Source organism: Myotis daubentonii, chromosome 1, assembly GCF_963259705.1.
Source record: "Myotis daubentonii chromosome 1, mMyoDau2.1, whole genome shotgun sequence".
NCBI classification, from domain to species: Eukaryota; Metazoa; Chordata; class Mammalia; order Chiroptera; family Vespertilionidae; genus Myotis; species Myotis daubentonii.
In genome coordinates, this window is record NC_081840.1 from 150,793,865 (window position 1) to 150,812,920 (window position 19,056).

Here is a 19,056-nt window from a genome sequence, read left to right on the forward strand (position 1 = left end):
ATTTGTCTCTGTGGCTGCCAAGGAAAGTTCAGGTGAAAACAAAGGCAGCTTGATCCTACAATTCATTGAAGGATTACAGGACATATTAGTAAAGGAGAGAAGTATTTGGCATGTTTGAACACATAAGAATTTATTAAAGTATCTCCAATTACTTCTTTAAGAAAAAAAAAAAGGTGGAAGAAAAAAACAAGAAATTTACAGAGATTGTGTTAAGAAACCCTAGATTCAGTGTTGAACTATAGATATTTGGTTTTCATCTTTGTTTTAAGTGAATAGAAGTAAAGCAAGAACAAAATACTACATTTGAAATATACCTTTTATAATAATTTTTACAAAACTTGACAGGAGAGAAGTTTTACAGAGCCTTAAGATTAAAGAGATATTATCCAAATGCTTTTGAATTTCAGAATATCAAAATATCTCCAAATAATCATCATAAAAATAGGGCACAATTTAAAAAACCCATTAATATCATTAATTTGTACCTGCTTTATCTTAATGAACGATATGCTTTGTTGAAAATATATAAGAAAATGTACTTTTTATATCATAAAAATTTAACATTTCACTAAACAACTCATATGCCCATGAAGAAACCCAAGATATAATTAAAAGAAAAAAATATAAATAGTGGAAATTGTTTCTTCCTATTTGTCAAAAAACAAATATGTATATGATCGAAGATTCATATACTTCCTATAAGTCTCACTTTTCACAGTAGGTATGTTCTAAAAATACTTATATAAATTTAATATGTCTAACTTAAATAATGTTTTAAAAGCAGAAGATGAGATTAGCATTTAAAAACCCTCAAATTATTCTTTCCAAAATGTGAAAATCCTTTACAAAGGAAATAATTTTCCATGAATTATATGCTTTTTAAATTTGGATTTTATCAGTTTCATAATATGTAATTAAAGATAAGGTGGTTATATAATTTATCTCTATGTCACTAGTATTTCCATAAGCCCTGAATCAGGTTGTACATGTTACATCTTTACTTAAGTTTGAAATTACTTAGGAGGTTAAAAAGACAACAGCATTGAAGATATTAAGAATGAGAAGTAAATAAATCCTCACCAAAAAAAGTATTAGGATTATCAATCCTTTTTAGTATTTTTAAAGTGAGAAACTGAATTAATTGATGTTTTTCATTCCTAGTTGTGTTTATTCTTCAAGATGCAACCCTTTTAGCTGATATTTGAAATGGGAACACTAAGATTTTCTGACCTGAATAATGGGTACATTGGCACTTACGTTTCAGGAACACCTCTTTTTAAAGATGTATGTTAATTACTCCTGTAATTATTGGATTATTTCTGGTATTACAAGTCATATAATACCATCTAATTGAATTGGGAGTAAATATTGGCTAATTTTTCTATTGCATTATGAGGCTAGATTTTATATCATATTCTTCTAATCTATGCTGCAGGAATCTAAGAGGCCTTTGTCATTTAAGAAAATATCCAAGCAACTTCAAAATGAATGCAATTATCTTTACAAACACAGGATATTCAAGCCACAAGCTAAAGCTGTTGTTTTTAGTGCTTGAGAGATAAATATTAAATTATATAATTCCATAATATATTTTATTCTGTATTCAAAAAGCAATGTATAGTAATAATACTAGCAACTAATTTGTTGTGGACTCACTGGATAGTAGGCACTGTTCTCAGATAATGCTCACAATCGGCACCATGAGGCGACACAATTAGTATCCCAGTACGCAGTGAATCATAACCAGCCCAACGTCCCCAGCTAGTGAGGGAGGAGCCAGATTAAACCCAGATTGTACCACTCTTGAGCACTAGAAGTTAATTTACGCTGTATTTGAGGAGCAATGATTGTATCTAAGATACTACACTCTATTCTATAGCCTCATGATTGGTTGATCATGTACTCCACTGGGGTTCAGCTAAAAGATAAGCCCTGCCCTAACCGGTTTTGCTCAGTGGATAGAGCATCGGCCTGCGGACTGAAAGGTCCCAGGTTCGATTCCAGTCAAGGGCATGTACCTTGGTTGCGGGCATATCCCCAGTGGGAGATGTGCAGGAGGCAGCTGATCGATGTTTCTCTCTCATCGATGTTTCTAACTCTCTATCTCTCTCCCTTCCTCTCTGTAAAAAATCAATAAAATATATTTTTAAAAAATAAAAAATAAATAAAATAAAAAAATAAAAGATAAGCCCTGCAGTGGAGGACCGTGCTAGGTGAGCCACGCATAAGTGATTAGTATCGCCTCTGTCTTCATTGCTTTATTTCACTTTATTCTTTGGATAATTTCTTCTTTTAATGCAATCTGTGACTAATGCAATAACAGGAGCCTATGCTGCCTTCCTCTTGAATGGGTCCATTCCACATTTTCCTCTCTTCCCACTCCCACCCCTGCCTTGGGGATGGATTGGATTTGGAAGGTTAGATAAACTCTGCCCCAGAATTTAGAAAAATTTTCTTTCTTTCACCTATTGCTTTCCCCGCCTCAGTATAAACATTCAAGTTCTACCATGCCTCAGGAACTTCGCAATTATTCCCTCTGCCAACAATTCTCTTACTCTAGATTTTTCCCAAGATGATTCTCAGACTTCATGTCTCAGCTTATCATTTTCTTCTTTCCTGCTGTTATTCTGTAGTATATTTTTTCATAACATATATGAATGTCTAAAATATGCATTTGTTTTCTTTTTATTTGTCTTCCTCTCCTACTGGTAGCTTTTATTTACTGCTGTATTTCCAGTAAATTGACCAAATATTAATTCTCAGTAATTGGAAGATAAATGAATGAGTATAATATAATATACTCTGAGGGGAGGTAGACAGTGTGACACAGCACTTGCAAAACAAGCACAGTATTTGACTCATAGTAGAGACGCATAGGCTCTCAATCTAACGGACGCTCAATAAATGTTTGTGGAATCCACATGAATTAAGGAAGTTCCAGATGATCCTGGACAGACCAAAAAGCTATAACAGATGACTAATATAGAAAAATATGTGTTGCAATCAGAGTCAAAGGTGCTCTAAATGTTAAGCTAAGAAGTTTGTGATAAGCTAGTGATAATGAAGAATGAAGAAAGGTTTTTGGTCAGTAGGGTATTAAGGTAAAAGTAGTTTTAGGAATAAAAGAACATTGGGAATCTGAGTCATGTAGTATGGTTTACATCCTACATACAGAAAAAAAAATGAGCAGCAGGCTTCAAGAGAAAATAATGATATGCAACAGAAATGACTATTGCTGGAAATATGGTTTGAGGTTAGAGTGGGAGACATAGACTAACATTTCCCAAAGTATGTTCCATAGGTTGTTATGAAGTACTGAGCAAGATATATAAAGAAAAAGTTGTCAAGGCCAAACAAGTATAAATTTGAGAAGCACCAAGTCAAAAATTTCTCCACAATAGAATGTCTTTGTCCTTAATATTTTTTGTGTGTGTTATCGTTCTCAATAGAGTAGGTTCACATCTATAAAGTTCCCCAAACTTATTTAAACCATGTATTTATTACAAAACATCTGTCAGCCCTGGCCCGGTGGCTCAGTTAGTTGGAGCACTGTCCCATTACAACAAAGGGTTTCGGGTTCGATCCCCAGTACAGATGTGCAGGAAGCAACTCATTGATGTTCTCTCTCTCTCTCTCTCTCTCTCTCTCTCTCTCTCTCTCTCTCTCTTCCTCTCTCTCTCTCAAATCAATAAATATATCTTTGGGTGAGAATATTTTTAAAAGCTAAAGAAAAAAACATCTGTCAGAACTCCAATTTCATGGAAAAATGAAAGAGGAATACATAGATAATTTTTTGTTGTTGTTTGCAGAGCAGCCATATAGAGAATACCACACATGGGGTGTTTAAGCAAAAGAAATTGTTTTCGCACAGTTCTGGAGGCTGAATGTCCAATGTGAATGTGTCAGCAGGTTTGAAGTCCTCTGCAGCCTCTCTCCTTGCTTGCATGTGGGGCTTGCGGAAGTCTGCCTTCTCAGTGTGTCCTCACAGGGTATTTTCTCTGTGCATGTACATCCCTTATGTCACTTTGTGGGCCTAAATTTCTTCCTTTCTATAGACAACAGTCAGGTTAAATATTTCTGTAGTTGGACTCTAATTATCAAAATAACATTGTATTATTTGAGAGCTGGTATTTAACTCACAGTGTCTAATCTAGTAGAATATGGCCTATAGTTGAAGGAGATGAAGGATAAAACATTTCAACTCAATTACTTGTTCTTGTAAACATAGTGATGGTATTGTAGTATTAGAAACAAAACATTTTTCAAAAATCCCCCATAATGTAGAACCTAAGCAATTAGCCGATCAGCCTTTCCCTGTCTACTGCATATCTCAGCAGGATTCACGTGTCCATGCAATAATTATGGTCTCATCTAGCAGAGAGGAAAAGATATGAAGTAATGTTGCTCCAGTTGATATAATAGGAAGATAAGACAAATAACTGGGCTACTATCTAAATTTTTTCCGTCACTAAATATGTATGAAAGTCTACTGGTATAGCGAATAAATAATAGCTGCACAAAGTTTAAAGTGAAAAACCATAGGTTTTAACCACTCTTCCCCAAGCGGGGAAGGGAACTTTAATATTTGTAATGCATTTGAACACTACTTTTTCCAACCTGGGTGAGAAATACAAAGCAGGGTCACAGGAATAAAAATGACATGTCCTTGAGCATAAATTTAATTGGAAAGTTCTGGAGGAAAATAAATTTTAAGTTAAAACAAAACTATATTATTGGCTAGAGTACAAAATGTGCATAAACTTTAATAAGCTTACAATATTTATAAACAGCTGACTGCCTAGGCCTTCAGAACCCACCTCCATAGGGAATAGAGTAGGTTTCCCACTTACCTGTTCTCCTCTGCCATTTGGCTGTCTTACTTGGAACAATTTGAGAACTGCCAAGTGGGGAAAAAGGGTCATCATCCATGTAAACATTCAACCTACTGTCACAGAGAGATATTGGCGCTAAGTGGAAGGCTGTTCATTATGTGCAAGAAAAGTATGTCATTTACAATTTTGTTCATATGAACAGATTACTAACTTTGGTTACATAACACAAAACTTCTATAGCCAGACATGTATGGACGTGGGTTTTATAGAATGAATACTTGTTTACAGAATGAACTGCTCACCAAGATACACAGGTAGTCACACCCACTTATCTAGAAAAAAAAATTTAATTATAGTTCTTGACATCAAAACTTAAAATCAATTAAAGCTGGAGAACCAGCTATAGGTGAAATGGCAGATGAACTAGTCATCCAGGTAACCCAGTCTAAGATTTGCATAATACAAACCATAATTTAAAATTAAATCATGAACAAGAATAATTTTTTTAAAAAATGTTTCCCCTTAATAAAGGCTTTTTCCTTTTACATTTTCATAGTTCCTTTCTTCCAACATACCTAGAGGGAAAATTCTTCCAAAATACTTCCAAAAGAGCATGTTAGTAAAAGGATTCTAAGAACTACCTCTATTTTATACATGGGGAAATTATATTCATGCAATTTGAAATTAAAATTAGATTTCTCTTTCCCAATTAAATTAAGAAAATATTTATTAGGTTTTATATCAAGTATTATAAATTAGACTTTGGTTATACATTAGACTTTGAATATATATCCTAAGCGATAAATTACATGCAGAAATCATAAAAACTAAACCATTTTTCTATGTGTTTACCTGATGAGAACATTTTGGAAAGAGAATATATTAGAGACTTCTGATTAAATGGCAGATATAAAATATGTGTTCCACAGAGAAAGTTAGATGCTCATCAAACTTACTTCCTCCTCTCCCTAGGCAAGGAGCCAGACTACACTTTTGAGCCTCCCTTGAATTTAGTCATAGCCACTTATGCAAATGTTACATATAACTCCTCATTCCGGAGTCACCAGATCCTGTATGGGCTCTCTTTCCCCAATATGGAGGGGATCCAGGAGACGACCAAGGCCCTGGAAGATGGTGAAGCATCAAGTTGACAGGGGACTGGATTCACAAATGACCACAGGGTGAAAAACACCCCCTTGCACTCCACTACTCTGTCCCCATTAGATTGCAATTAATTTACCTGTGTGAAAGGTAGCAATGATCCTTGACTGTGTTAAGCCAATGAGATTTTAGTTTGTTTATTATAATATTTAGACCACTCCATAGAGCAATATTGTGTTTCTCTTTCACTGTCTCCATAAAATAAATTGAAATAACAGTAAATGGAAAGAGAGAAAAAAGACCTAAATCAAAAGGACAAAGAAAATGGGAGAGGGGATTATAAGCAGGTAAATGTGCAACTTATTATTTTGAAGCTGGAAAGTGGACCCAGGAGAGGTAACTTACACAGCAGAGCAGGCAAAGCTAAAATACATGGGGATAATAAACAGAAATTGAGCAAGTCTACATTGAACTCATAAAAGGCTTAGTTCTTAGAGCAACTAAATAATGTAAAAGACTATGGATAGGTGGGAATTCAAAGGAGGAAATTGGCTAGAAGTCTTAATTAGGAACACTATTATATACAGTAGCAGATCTCTGTCTCCCCCCCGCCCCCCCCACCACTGTTATTAATGCTTTTGATCTTGGGAAATACCATAACTCTACTTGCTTGGAGAGACATACCAGATACAGTGCAGGGAAGGAGTCAGGTGCCAGGAGAAAAAACAATGGGATTAAATAAAGTCTGCACATGAATGGTGATGCCTTCCAGCCACCTTACTCCACACTGCTCCCCAAACACCAGTGTCTAGGCATACATCTCTTTTCTTCTTCTTTTTAAATTTATCTTTATTGTGGAAAGTATTACAGATGTCCCCTTTTGTTCCCCCATTGACCCTCTCCACCGCACCCCACCCCCAGGTCTACTGCACTATTGTCTGTGTCCTTGGGCAATGCATATATGCAGGTAAATTCCTTGGTTAGTCTCTTCCCACCCACCCCCTCTTTTTCCCTTGGAGATTAGTCAGTCTATACATTTCTAATACAAGAGAGTGGTGGATTCTTCATTAGAGGAACTAATGACTAATATCTGGCATAATTCTGTGAAAATTCTAGATTTTGTCTCTAGAATCAAGTGCACCACCACCACCACGAACATGCACAAATTATTTTCATCATCTTTTTAGATCATCCTTTCAAGGGTAAAAGATTATCAGGGTTTTGGAAAAGTTCTTCAGGGTCAAACAAAAATTAAACAAATGAAAAAGAAAATAATTTAGATAAAATAAAGATTATGAAGGTAGCATAAAAAAATGAACACTGTCAGATAAATAAGATACTGAATCTATGATCCAGGAATAGAATTCTGTGGGGGGAAAAGTAATAGGACAAAATTTTATTCCTACATATTAAAAAATAGATTTATTATAAAAATATAAAATAAAGTTGAGAGAATCTAGAAAACTGAGCAAAATAACAAGAAGATAGATAACTGGAAAGAGAAGATACAAGAGTTAGTATCAAGTTTTAAAAGCCATTCTACAACCAATAGAACAAAATTTTAGAACTTAGGCAACGAGAACACCAAAAACAAAAACTACAAAAGAAAATGCAAAAAAAAAAAGAGAGATAAAACAGAAAATAATTGGTTTCCAGGTTAGATATTTCCACTGAGTCGCTTCAAATTTCAAAGGGGATAAAATTGTCTTTAAATTGAGAATTTTATATTGGCTCTGTAGGTTTTTAAACCTGGTTTTTAAAACCTTGAATTCACTGATGCTTAAGGAAGCCACCTTCATGGAGAGGTCACGTGTCAGTACGCCAGTCTGCAATCTCAGCTGAACCCAATCTGGTGCCCAATCTGAGAATGAAGAAGCTGCCAATGATTCCATCACAGCCATTTGACTTTTTTCCAGTCATTTAAGTCTTCCTAGCTCAAGCCTGAGACATTGTGGAGTTGAGATATGTCATCCTCACTGTGCCTTGCCCAAATTCCTGACCCACAAAATTTCTGAACATAATAAAATGGTTGTCATGTTATGCAACTAAACTTCAGGATGATATGCTATACAAAAATTCATAACTAGAACACCACACTGAATGTTGACATTTCAGACATACTTAGATTCAGAATGTGACTCCAAAAAATCATTTCTTAGGAAACTATTAACGGTTGTATTTTAGCGACACAATGGGTCAGCCATGAAGGAAACATGAGATCCAGAAAACAGGGAATCCAGCGCTGCAGAGAGGGAGGTCCTAAGATTATAAACTCTGCACCAGAACTTGACAGAAAATGATCCAGCTTGACAATACTGTAGCATGAAAGACCATGACAACTAAACAAATTAGATTAATAAAGTGATTATTGTCCCCAGGAGCAATAAGCAGTAAAGTACTTTATTAGTTCTGCTCAGATATTAAATAATCACATTCCAAAGGCATGTAATATTCCAGAAACCTCATCAAGCCATATGAGTGAACATATTTGGTGTGGTAAACAGAGAGATGGTTTGCCTGTCAAACAGGTATGATTTACATTCAGCCTCTTCCACTTGCTACTTTAATTAAATTATTTAGTTAGCCTTTCTTACCCTCAGTTTCCATGTGAAAAAAAATGTTCTTTGTAGTGTTGTCAGAAATAAGCGACATAACAATTGTAAAGTAATTGGAATATAGTAGAGTCCTAATGTGTGTGAGCTCACTTTCTCCCTTCCTTTGGTGTTGGAGTTATCTGAATAAGTACATAAATATCTTGTATTTGTTAAGAATGTCCATCAAATTTAATTTAAGTGGCCCTAGCTGGTTTTGCTCAGTGGATAGAGCATTGGCCTGCAGACTAAAGGGTTCCAGTTTCAATTCCGGTCAAAGGCACATGCCCGAGTTGCTGGCTCGATCTCTCATCATTGATGTTTCTATTTTCTCTCTCCCTCTCCCTTTCTCTCTGAAATCAATAAAAATATATCATATATATATATATATATATATATATATATATATATATATATATATATAATTTTTTAAATTGATTTCAGAGAGGAAGAGAGAGGGGGAGAGAGAGAAATATCAATGATGACAGAAAATCATTGATCAGCTACCTCCTGCACGCCTTCTACTGGGAATCCAGCCCACAACCCGAGCATGTGCCCTTGACCAGAATCGAACCCGGCCCTTCAGTCCTCAGTTGATGCTCTATCCACTGAGCCAGACCAGCTAGGGCAATAAAAATATTTTTCTTAAAAATTAATTTAAGTGTAGAAGAGAAATACCTGGGATCCACAAGGCCAAAGCTAAAATATATATAAATTCAAGAATGTGGTATCAAATTCATCCATAGAAGGTGAATGTCTAATACATTTGACCTTTACATTCATATTATATTTATAATATATAAAATATATTATGATAATAATATATTTATAATAAATATATTATATTTATAATAGCTTTACATTCATATTATATTTATAATACAATATTTATAATATATTCATATTATATTTATAATACATGGAATGGCCAGAAATTATGGATTTTATTTTTATTCTCAAAACTTCCACTGAATGAGTTGCCTAAATCACATAACTTTTTCAGATTCAGGATGTCCTCGCCACATTGGATGAAAGAGGAATGATGATGCTGGTTATTTACTTGGAGCTGTAAAGTGAGTTATCTGTGTGAAGTGCATTGGCTTCTTGACAGTGTTGCAACACAAACAAACGTGTTTTCAATTTAATGGAAGGCTTTGTGTTGCATGCACTGTTTATACAGGTTGGCCCAGCTCTTCCTCCGCAGAGAAGACCTTTCACCTTTCCTTTTGTGAGTCTTCGTCCTGTCTTAGATTAGAAAAACACTATAAAAATAGTTTTTTCTTCTCAAATACAAAACTCTTATTGTACTAGACTCTAGAGAAAATTATTAAAGTTTGTTCCTCTCTAAGAAACTGTACCTGGAGAGCTAATATGAGACAACGTGACATTTAGGGCTATGGCATTCCTCAACTTAGAGAGCCCGTGGGTCTCAAGCTTCAAAGTGCATGATAACCACCTGGGGATCTTGTCAACATGCAGATTTGAGTTTAGGTCACAGTGGTTCTCAACCTTGGCTGCACAGTAGAATCACCTGGGAATCTTTTTAACATCCTGATTTCTGGGCCTCATCCTCTGGAAATTCTGTTTCTTTGTTATGGGGTGAGGTCACAACATTAGTAACAAAGAAACAGAATTTCCGGAGGATGAGGCCCAGAAATCAGGATTTTAAAAAGATTCCCAGGTGATTCCAATGTGCAGCCAAGGTTGAGAACCACTGATCTAGGGCCGTCAGGATTGAAACAACAGGTGGAGGTGACCGAAGGTGGAGTCATCTGCTCAGGTTATTCCGTGCCTCACTGAGTTCCATCAGGCTTTCTTCATCCTCCATTAACCTGATTAGTCCTCTTACGTTAGTGCTCATGTTGATCTGTATCTTGATCAAGACAAGTGTTGCTGATTAGCTATAATTACTAGTAATGGGCCAGCTTTCTTTCAGAGATAATGCCCTTAGCTCATCCATGCATTGTTCTACCATAAAAGGTCCCAAACTGCTAGTCATTTACTTACTTATTCTTTGAACCAACAGCAAATTGCTCTATGTGTGGGCTTTTAAATACTGTCCACTATGTCTAAATGCCCTGAATACACCTGTTACCTTACCTTTTCTTTGTCTTCCTGTACTTTTTCTTATTTTAAGTTTTTGAATGGGAAACTGACAAGTCATAAAAAATGTAACTAATACTTACATAAAATTCCAGAAGCAACAAAAACAAAAATATAATTAAGGTATATTAAAACATTATTGAATATTTTCAAAAGTTGAAAAATTTTGCACCTTAAAGATGATAAACATAAATATAAGTTAACACAATCTACTGATACAATAGGCTGCCTATAAACAAATTCTTAAAGTAATACATTAACCCCTAGACATACACTGTAATCTATTACTTTTTATAAGCAATTGCATATAAGCACACAACACTTTTTATAAAATGCTCTAGTTTTAATAGTTTTCTAGCTTTATCTATTATTAAAACTGGGCATAGAACTTTGTCATTTGCAACAGAAATCCAGTGAATGTTTAAATATACTTTTGACACTAATTTGGAACAATAGCATGGCAAGTTTTTAAGTGAAAATATAATATTCCTCACAATTGTAGTGAAATCCAATATAGAGCAGGCAAGTCTTAGAAGATATCTAAGATGATCTAATTTTAATATAGTAAAAAGTCCTTACCATAAGGTATTTTCACTTATGAGCTAATTCTTAAGACAAGATACACACATGATTACACACAGACTAGTAAGAGAAGCACCAGAAACTGGTATTTGAGATGATTTTTCCTAAAGAACCTTTGTGTCTCATTATTTTCATCTATGAAATAAAGAAATGAATCAAAACTCTACTTTCTTCAAACAGTTGTGAGGATTTAATAAAAAATATAGGTAATAACACTTGGAAAAACTTTGATAGTGTATTGTGAGTTTTGTAATTGAAGTTCATTGAAGTTAAATCATCTCCTGGAATTTCTGGGTTGGTTAAAAGTAGCATAATATGCTTTGGTTATTTATTAGCCCTGGAAATCTTCATTCCTTCCAGATTGGGAATAAGACCCTTTTTGTAGCATGGTATGTAATTATTGATACTACCAAATCAGTCTAATCTTTTTCTCAATACAGACAAACATCTAGTTCATTCAAATTGGTTACAAACAAATTGGTTGAAAATAAATTGTCTGAGTTACAAATGGTCTTTATAATAAAGTAGTCTAACATTTGCTTATTATTTATTTGACATATGCTTGTTATATTTATTTGTAACATTTTTATACTGTGGGGCAGTCTAGCAATTGTTTTGTCTGTGCCTTTATTAATGTTGATCCATGGGTTTTATTAGCAGTGTTTTAAACTACTATTTTAAACTACCATTTAAAATTATTCTCATCTACTAGTCCAGTGTGCCAAGCGGCACGGCCATGGGTGAACCTGAGAGGGGGCGGTGAAGGATGGAGAAGACAGACAAGAGAATAAAGCTGGGGCTAGGTGGGACGCTGCCCTCTCTGATGGAGAGACAGTGCCACAGCCTACAAGCCGAGTCTTTATTTTATAGCCAGATTCCATGAGGCAAAGTAAGGACGTGGTTTCAATGTTCTTGCGGGTTTCCAATCTACTCAATTACATGCACCTGATCAAGCTTTGTTTACTTGCTGCACCTCCCACAGCCCATATCACTTAGTCACATGGGACCACAGGTTTGGACCATAAGGTCAAGCTTACAACTATAGCCTTTGGCTATAATTGTGCTGGGACTTGCACGTGGCTTTACCATGAGAGAATTGTGCCCTCTCATTAGTCCCAGGCTTGAACCTGTCCAAACGCTGTAGCCACTCTCCACAGTCCAGATTTTATAGAATTTTTTAGCATTTTTGTTTCATTGAGCCTGATACTAATATTGCTCTTAATTTTCTATGTGCGTGTGTTAAACAGTAGTTTTGATTCTGATTGTTAAAGTTCTGTTATATAGCTCTAATATTCTGAAAAGTCCTTAGCACAAAGAGTTTTACATATGAATAAATATCAAAACAAGCAATTATAGGCATAATTATATAGAATAATATAAAATTCTAGTAATAATTTTAAGTTACAAAAGACAAAATTCCTAAATAATAATTGTGAAATTTGCAAACTCTATTCAAAAACAGCCCAAAAATCTAAAGAAAAGAAAACATACAAAATGACTGTAATATATTCATTATATAATAATTTACCTTATTATTACATGACTAGAGGCCCAGTGCACAAAAATTTGTGCACTCAGGGGGATCCCTCAGCCTGGCCTATGCCCTCTTGCAGTCTGGCACCCCTCAGAGGATGTCCACCTCTGGCTTAGGTCCGCTCCCTGGCGGATCCAGCCCAAGCTGACAGTCAGACATCCCTCTGGCAGCCCGGGACCCCTCGGGGTATGTCCACTTGCCAGCAGGGAGCAGGCCTAAGCTGCAGTCAGACATCCTTAGTGCTGCTGAGGAGGCGGGAGAAGCCCCCACCACCACCACCACTGTGCTGACAGCCATCAGCCTGGCTTGTGGCTGAGCAGAGCTCCCCCTGTGGGAGAGCACTGACCACCAGGGGGCATCTCCTGCATTGAGCATCTTTCCCCTGGTAGTCAGTGTGTGTCATAGTGACCAGTCATTCCCAGTTGTTCTGCTGTTAGGGTCAATTTGCATATTACCTTTTTATTATATAGAATAGAGGCCTGGTGCATGGGTGGGAGCTGAATGGTTTGCCCTGAAAGGTGTCCTGGATCAGGGTGGGGGTCCTGCTTGGGTGCCTGGCCAGCTTGGGTGAGGGGCTGATGGCTGTTTGCAGGCTGGTCAAGCCCCCCAGTGGGGACCCTCACTCCATGGGGTTTTGGCCAGCCTGGATGAGGGGCTGATGGCTATTTTCAGGCTGCCCAAACCTCCTTCAGGGTTGGAGTCCCCACTGGGGTGCCTGGCCAGCTTGGGTGAGGGGCTGAGGGCCATTTTCAGGCTGCCCAAACCCCCTTCAGGGTGGGGGTCCCCACTGGGGTGCCTGGCCAGCCTGGGTGAGGGGCTGATGGCTGTTTTCAGACTAACCAAGTCCCCGGGTGACTGAAGCTCCCAACCTTTCCTTTTTTTTTTTTATTCGTTCCAGCTCCGTGGCCATGGCAACTGGAAGCAGGTATCTGGGGTTTATTTACCTTCTATAATTGAAACTTTGTTGCCTTGAGAGGAGGCAGCAGCCGGTAGGGAAGCTTGGCTTCTTCCATCATTGGGGCAACCAAGCCTCCTGCTTGCTCCAGCTCCGTGGCTGCCAGCTGCCATCTTGGTTGGGTTAATTTGCATATAGTCACTCTGATTGGCTGGTGGGCGTGGCTTGGGGCATAGTGAAGGTATGGTCAATTTGCATGTTTGTCTAATATTAGGTAAGATGATGATCATTATATCACCACATCCTGGCACATACTAGTCCATGTAAACAAATATATTTTTACTGACTTGCTGATTTTTTTAACTGACTTATTGATATAGCCTTTTCACATGTTGAACACCTACTCATCTTTTACTAAAGATCATATGGCAGCTTCTCAGAGAATGTGTCTTTGTTACTTCCATAGCACCTTGTTGATGAACTTATTTGGTCATCCAAATCATTGCACCACGGTTTTATGTTTACTAGTCTATTTATTTAGAATAGAAGCATGTCTTGTCTTATTAATAACTGTAGGAGAGTATGTGGCACATAACAGATACCCAATACATGTCTGCTAAATTGATTACTTTATATAATAAGCATATGTTATTTTTTCCTTCAAATTAATAAGAATTGTGACATATATAGAACTTTTTACTATCTCCTTCCAAGTGCTAATAGCATATTTTTTACATTTCCAATCTACCAAGATATCATCTTTTCTCACTAGTGTGCCTCATTATCCAACCATCCATGATATATAACTTATGAAGATACGATTTGTGGCAGGAGAACAATATGTACAAATAGGAGCTTTAAGGGTATTTAGACATTGAGGAGACTATAGTAGAAGATAGAGACTAGAAAAATGAAAGGAAGAATAAGAAATATATTAAGGACTTACTACATGAGAGTATTATTTTACTTAATAATCGCTAGGGTATATTATTATAAATTATCAGAGAAAATAATTATATTCTTTTTTTTAAAAGGGCATCACAGCCAATGGAAGGCAGGACTGGGCATTGAATCCAGTCAGCCCACTCCAGTCAGCATTCTCCCACACAGCTCGTCACCTCCCTCAAGCCACGGTGACCGTTATGTAGACATTTGCATTAATCTCTAAATCAAATATAAATGAAGTACCTGTACTGATGCAATGACCATGGAAATAAACGGAAAAAAGAGACTCAGGTGGCATGTAGTAAGTGTTTGACTGGGCTTGGTGACTAGTTAGCTATGAGGGTTAGACAATGGAGAAATTGAAGGTGCTCCTTTTTCAAATTTTGGATCATTTAAAGTTGTCCAAAAAAAAAGGACACAAAACAAATTTTGAAAAATATTACTAATTGGAGAAAGAAAATAAGGCTATTTTTACACATGCACACATACAACAATGTAGTTGTGTGTTTTTCCCCCAAATTGCCATTAACTCAGGAAAGAAATAAGATTGGTACCTACTTTGCAGTTGATTTGTGGTATATATAATGGTAAGTTCATATATCCACTGTATCTTTTTAATGATTATATTAATAATTGTAATGGACTGAATTTTGTGTCCCTCCTCCCCCAAAGTCATACATTGTAGCTCTAATCCTCAATGTGACTATCTTTGCAGTTAGGGCCTGTGAAGAAGTGATCAGGTTAAATGTGTCATAAAAGTAGGGTTGTAATCCCATAGGACTAGTGCCCTTATATGAAAAAGAAAAGACACCAGAGCCCTCATTCTCTACCCTGTGATGAAAAAGCAAGAAGACAGCCATCAACAAGCCAGGAAGAGAGCACTGCCCAACTATGCGGGCACCCTAACCTCAGAATTCTAGCCCCAGAACTGTGAAAAAGCAAATTGCTGTTGTTTAAGCCACACAGCCTATACTATTTTGTTACGGTATATGCAGCTAGCTGACTAATACAATGATATTTTATTAATTTGACAAATATCTATTGAGAGTCTTCTGTGTGGCAAGTACTATGCTAGATGTTGTGAAGCTGAATGAGATACTGTCTCTACCTTCAAGAAATTTACAAAGAAAGAAGTGGAGGTTATTAGAAAAATGGGAAAAACCCACAGTCCCCAAATCTGTAATATAGAACATCATAAACAAATGTCAGTAATGTCATTAACTGGTCAAATGATCTGGGAGCAATTCTAGACCTTGTGCAAATTTTTCATCATCAAGCAATTACTGTACTGCAATCATACATTTCAGCACTTAATTCAAATTTAAGAAATATCCGAAGCTAGACAAGAAATTCAGTTTTTGCTTTTGAAGGTTAAAAAAATAAAGTAACAGTTATGACAAATGTATACATAGGTCACAATCCATCATAGATTATACAAATGACATTTACACAGGGGTAAGCTTATAGAATTAAAAATGTGCTTTGGATGACAAAGAGAAAGTTCTGAAAGAGACTTCTTTTGAATTAGGTCTTTAATGGATAATTTAGTAGTTAGTTACACAGTATGATAGCCTTATGTAAAAGCTTATTTTAAAAAATATATGCCAATCCATAAAATATTAAAAAAAAAAGATGACCCTGAAGCTTTTTCCCATTAGGAGAAATTGATGTGATTCAGGAAAGAAAAGAATTTAGGAGATTGAATTTCCAAAATTGTCTAAAGTTATCTATCAGTTGAGAAATAAGTTAAAACCTGAAATATTATTCCACTGGAATTTGGCCAACTAGCAATTTAGAAAAGCCAACCATTTATTGTAGTATTGATTTCAAACTACAGAAAGATATGAAGACTAGTCATCATATCATCCTATCAAACACATGGCAGATTTCATCCTAGCTGCTTGCTTAATTGCCTATGTCTTTGCCGGGAGCTGGTCCATCCTTGCTGTTTCAAGGGACCTGGCATATATGGCATACGGTTCTTAATATGTTTGCTCACCTTCTTGGCGCTGTGTTTTAACCAAGGTCACCTCTCCGAGAAAGGTTGAATCCCCAGGTAGGGATTTTCCCCTGAAGTTAGGGAGGGAATAAAACCCCTCAACTAAGTGCCAGGCGGGTAATTAATCACTTTAACTATGAACAATCATGCTTAAGCTACATAATCTTTACTCCCTGGAATGGAGATAAGAAACGCCCTAACCTTTGTAATAGAGATTGATAGGATTGAATCAACTGGTATAAATACAGATGTAACAAGACAGCAAGAGACAGAACTTATAAGACAGAACTTAGAACACAGGGCTTGGAAGACAGGACCAAGAGAGACAGAGCCTAGGCACAGAACCTACACAGAACGTTCTCTAGGGACAGAAGAACTTCGCTGGCGAGAGCATGCCGGAGGATCCTGGACAGGGACTGGCCTCGGAGCCTGGAGGCGGAGCCTGGCGAGAGAGCATGGCAGGGGATCCTGGACTGAACCTGACTGCGGAGATTGGCAGGAGAGCCTGACTAGAACCTGGTGACTGAACCTGACTGGAGTACCTGGACAGAACCTCTCTGGAGATCCTAACCAGAACCTCTCTGGAGATCCAGACCAGGACTTGGCTGGAGATCCTGGCTAGGCTGCTGATCAACTGAACGCTGTCTCCGCGTCCTTCCTTCTTTGCCGACTCCGTCCACGCCTTTGGGGACCCCTGGACCCGCTGGGGTTGGACCCCGGCATGTCTTCTAGACCTAGTTGATAAGCTTTATGTGCACAGAAACTCTGTTTTTCTTGTTTACCAGTACCTAGTGCAGGGCTTTGATTTACAGTCCAGAGTGAATATATATTTATTGATCAAATGAAGGTATAAACATACAATTATTTAACTCTAAAATGCAAGATCAGTATTTAGTAATATAAATTAAATGGCTTTGTCACTTTGCCTAAGAAAATTAATAGTATTTCAATGTGAATTAATAATTTCAATATAAATCAATATACAAATCATGTAATATTAATCATTAAAGACTATTCGCATGTAATTGAAAAGACTTAATGTGATGTAGGTGTACCTTGTAATGAGAAGTTTTTGGAGAGATGCAAATGATGTAGAGAATGAGTAAGGACTAGAAACCACATTTTATAACCTGGTGATGAAAAAGCGGTCAGATGTTGCAAAGATAGGAAGGGCATTTCGTAGTACAGTGGTGCCTTGACTTACTAGTTTAATTCGTTCTGAGACCAAGCTCGTTAAGGAGCTCGTTAACTCAAATTACTCTATCAACTCAATGCAAAAAATCAGACGAGAGACAGCTGGTATCTCAAAAAACTCGTTAGTCGGGACACTCGTAAGTCAAGGCCCCACTGTAGTTCTAATGTAACGGTAGACTATAGAAGTAGATAGACAGTGAACACAGTCTCATTAACAAACTCTCCAAGGGTGTTTAGAATAGTAATATACATAGGAACTGCAGTATTTATCAGTTGCTCTCTTCTCAAGGATATAAAAATTATTAAAATAATTTAAATATTACTGAAACTAGGTAGGAATGTGGAAGTCACTCGACTAGACACAAAATACATTTATATCACTTTCTATTTTATTTCATTTTTATTTTTTAAATTCTCACCCAACGATATGTTTTAGAGTTTTTGGTTTTTAGCTTTGGTTTTTTGTTTGTTTTGTATTTTATAGAGAGAGAGATGGGAAGAGAGAAAGAAAGAAATATCATTGTGAGAGAGAAACATCAATGCTCCAACTAACTGAGCCACCTAGCCAGGGCTACTTTCTATTTTTAAACAAACAGGGCAATGAATGATATTATGTGTTAGTCAGCTTGATTTTGAAATCCAGAAACATTGAAACAAACCAAATAAAAAATGCAAATGCATAAAGGATTAATATATATGATAATTGAAGTGCCAATTTGGTTAACAAATTTAATTTATATCTATATAGGACTACTGAGTATAAAAGTATAGAGAAACAATATTTGTAATACCATTCAACTCAGCATTATAGCATCACTACAGACTTAGAAATATTTCTGACTTTATTTTAATGGCTCAGTAGTTGAGCATCGACCTATGAACCAGGAGGTCACGTTCAATTCCCAATTTGGACACATGCCTGATTACAGGCTCAGTCCCCAGTGTGGGGTGTGCAGGAGGCAGCCAATCAATGATTCCCTCTCATCATTGATGTTTCTATCTTTCTCTCCCTCTCCCTTCCTCTCTGAAATCAATAAAAATATTTTTAAATAAAATCAGCTAATGAAGCTTGCTGAAATATACTTTTCATGCAATGGTTATCAGTGGTTAGTTGCCAACATAAGAGAATAAAAAGGGACAAGGAAAGTTAAACAGAGCTGAGATGATGTCTAGGAGTGATCTCTTGGTATTTTTATAAGATGACTGGAAAATGCTAGTAAATACAAATAATTTCTGCTGATGGTACAATATGGTAAAAAGTGGCTAGTTTTATAGAAAAT